This window comes from Paroedura picta, chromosome 3, assembly GCF_049243985.1.
Source record: "Paroedura picta isolate Pp20150507F chromosome 3, Ppicta_v3.0, whole genome shotgun sequence".
In the NCBI taxonomy this organism is placed as follows: domain Eukaryota; kingdom Metazoa; phylum Chordata; class Lepidosauria; order Squamata; family Gekkonidae; genus Paroedura; species Paroedura picta.
In genome coordinates, this window is record NC_135371.1 from 12,621,141 (window position 1) to 12,624,890 (window position 3,750).

A 3,750-nucleotide genomic window follows, 5' to 3' on the forward strand; every position below is an offset into this window, starting at 1 on the left:
CAGCTCTGCCTTCCCTCCTTCCAATTGGGAGGCACGCTAATATAGAACAAGAAGCAGAAACACAGAAAGCAGATCATTCTTACTCTTCTACACCAGGGGTCCTAAACCCCCGGGCCATGGTACCGGGCCGCCAGCGGCCACGCATTCCTCCCCCCCTCCGCAGCGAGAGGGAGGGGAAGAGGCAGGTACGGCCGCTGGCACGCTAGCAACGCAAATGCACACATGTGGAGCTGCTGCACATGCGTGTTTGCCCCCTGCTGGCGAAAACGCGCTCGAGCAGTAGCTGTGCGCATGCGCGTTAGCGCCACCTAGTGGCAAAAACATGCATGTGCGACAACTGCGCATGCGCGTTTGCGAGCGGCAGCGGCGGCCGGGCCACCGGCTCTCTCCCACCCTCGGAGGTGGTCCCCAACTACAAGAAGGTTGGGGACTGCTATTCTACACCATAAAAGGGAATGCTTTTAAGAACTATGTGAGCATGTCTTCAATTTCACTGGCTGACCTCAGATTTTAGTACTTTGGGAGACAGAGAAACTACAATCTCCTCCCAGTTTCTCCACACCTTGCAGCATCATTCTATCATGTAGAAATATAGGACTGGGGGGAGGGGTGATAGAACAGCTGCATTCAAACTGGGATTCAGTTGCTCAGATGAAATACGGAGCCCCAACTTGTGGACTGCATAGTCCTACAGAACCGACGTTTTCTTTTTCTGCTGCTTTTTGAAAGAACCTGTCCATGCGTAGCGAGCAAAGTCTTCATGTAGGGATACCAAGCCTCCCACTCTGGAGGAAGATCTCCTGCCCTCATGCTCCAGGTTCATGCTGCTGCTTGAGGAAAAAGAAGGAGAGAAATCCACATGACACAACACCACTTCCAGTTATGTTCCTTGAAGTGACATCATGGCATTGCAGCAACGCTCAAGAACAGGCTTTCTCAACTAGGGTATCATGAAACCCTGGAGTTTCTTGATGGCCCTGGAAGAGTTTCCCCTAAGCAGATGGGAGTTAATTTTTTATAATTTTTTAAAATTTGTTAAACCTTTATTGGGCGATATGACAGTATATGGGCATGTTGACACACCCACTCCTCCCAGAATGGCCAATGATGGGTCTAGAGAGGGTGAGAAGGGGTGGGTGTGTACACAGCTATGCTCCCAACCATGTTCTGAACAATTGTGCCATTTCTGGGGTTTCTTGAAACCTGAAGAATGTTTCAGGGTTTTCTCAATGGTAAAAAAAAGTTGAGAAAGCCTGCTCTAGGACCTTCCAAAATCTCTATGATTTTACCACAGAAATATGGCAAATTCCTAAAGCATCACTGTGACATCACTTCTCAGAATGTAACCAGAAGTGATGTCACAGTACTGTGTACCACAACATTACCATGTTCTGCTCCCAAAACAAACAACCTAATTCTCTTTGCTGAAAGGGGACATTGGAGTAAAGTCACTTCTTGATGGAGAATTTGTCTTTCAAAACTCCACACACACACACACACACACGCACGCACGCACAAGTTCTCCTTTGCATTTCCTCTTATTCCTCCACCTCCATTGTTGGGCCTGATGACCACTATCCCAAAAGTCAGTCTTTCAGTGCTCCACTAGGGCTCACGGTGTGGAAATCATAATAATTATGTCTCCACCTCTTCCTGTGACCGGTTACCTGGCTTCCTGTCCTGTGTTGACAGCTTACTAGCTTACACGGCACCATGGCATTTAAAGCAGTTCCCATCTGGAAAGGTCAGAGACCTATGTCTCAGGATTCCTCAATGATGCATGGGGGAGAGAAAGCTGAAAGAGAACTTTGCCTTCTCCTTCCTATAATACTATTCGTTATCTGCCTTGACTCCCTGGGAGAAAGGCAGACTATAAGTATAATGTAAATAAAGTAATTGTAGACCAGGGGTAGTCAAACTGCGGCCCTCCAGATGTCCATGCACTACAATTCCCAGGAGCCCCTGCCAGCATTCGCTGGCAGGGGCTCCTGGGAATTGTAGTCCATGGACATCTGGAGGGCCGCAGTTTGACTACCCCTGTTGTAGACCATGGACAGCCAGAGGGCCATAGTTTGGCCACCCCTGTTGCAGAACTGAGAGTCATGCAATGAAATTGCCAACACATGCAGGACAGACAAAAGCCAACTTCATCCAAGGTGTGTATTCGCTGCGAAAGAGAGCCATCTTGGTGTGGTGGTTAGGAATGTGGATTTCTAATCCAATAAGCCGTGTTTGATTCTGCATTCCCCCACACGCAGTCAGCTGGGTGATCTTGGGCTCGCCACAGTACTGATAAAGCTGTTCTGATCCAGTAGTAATATCAAGGCTCTCTCAGCCTCACCCACCCCACAGGGGGTCTGTTGTGGGGAGAGGAAAGGGAAGGCGAATGTAAGCCACTTTGAGACTCCTTCAGGTAGAGAAAAGCGGCATATAAGAACCAACTCTTCTTCTTCTAAATAATATTGTGGTGCTAGACATTTGCTAAGATGGCTTCAAAAGAGGATGAGACAAATCCATGGAGGAGCTAGTCTATTAGCAGCTATCAATTCTGACAGCTTCATGTGAGCTGAAGTGCCACTAAATACCAGTGACTGGGAACAAGAGTAGGAAAGTGTAATTGCTCTTTTTTGTGCACATCCCAAGAGCATTGGCTGGACACAGCAGGCTAAACTGTGATATTCCAGTTGTACATACAAAGTCCCAAAGCATGGACCTCCTGCTGCTTGGGAAAACAGAGCAAGAGGGAAGAACTAAGTCCCTTCCTTCCCCTTACCATAGTTTTTGGGAACCGACCTTCTCCAACATGATGCCTACCTGTAAAAAGGACCATCAGGTTGTGGGAACTGACCTGACTGATGATACGGCGGGTAACTTGTTGTTTGCCCCTGAGAGAAAACAGAATGAGATGTCCCTTTGGTTTGCTTGAACAAGGCTCACCTAATGAATGTCAAAGAGGATTTATCTTTGGAGGCCAAGCAGCCAGCAGAACTCCCCGTACCAGCTTTACTGCCCACATAGCAGAACTGGGACGTCTTAAAGGAATGTGGGAGGGTCATGATGTGTCCCAGTACGCAAATAAATTATCTGAAATGCTTTCTGCATCCTTTGGCTCAGCAGGCCCTGGTTGTCTGATTAACATCTGGATATATGGCACTATCTTATCACGTGCTCTGGAACAGGTGAGCAACGCTAAATGGCCCCATTGAAGAGGGGCATTATGGGTTTATATAAAGAAGGACAATGAGTAGATTCAAAGGTCCTACCACTGGGACAGGAAGAAGGCCTAACCACAATGTTTGTGAACATTTTTATAAAGTATATTGTCATTTTTATAAAGTATATTGTCACCTTGAAATCAAACGGCGAATAACACTGGGCCGGAACACAATTTTAGGCATGAACCGAAAATGGAGGAGTAAGGATATCAGCCTTAATACAAAGTGCCGGCTAGTCAACGCCGTTGTCTACCCCATAGCAACCTATGGATGCGAAAGCTGGACCCCGAAGAAGGAAGGCAGGAGGAGAATAGAAGATTTCGAATTATGGTGTTGGAGACGAATGCTGCGAATCCAATGGACAGCCAAAGTTACCAAGAAGACAGTTTTAGAGAGGAGCAAACCAACTATGTCATTAGAAGGGAAGATATTACGGCTGAAGCTCACTTACTTTGGACACATCATGCGATCGAACTTGCTAGAAAAATCATTAATGCTCGGCATGGTCAGCGGCAAGCCTTCTGGGGGGAGATGG

At 47.3% G+C, this 3,750-nt stretch overlaps 1 long non-coding RNA gene across 1 annotated transcript; it reads right to left on the bottom strand.

Moving 5' to 3' along the window:
* Window positions 1–766: 766 nt before the first annotated feature.
* LOC143834518 (uncharacterized) lies at window positions 767–3,440 on the bottom strand. Its single transcript, XR_013229792.1, has 3 exons — window positions 3,349–3,440; window positions 2,815–2,885; window positions 767–827 (listed from the first exon to the last, which is right to left on the bottom strand). It is a non-coding gene; the product is annotated as an uncharacterized LOC143834518 (long non-coding RNA).
* Between the last annotated feature and the right edge of the window lie 310 nt (window positions 3,441–3,750).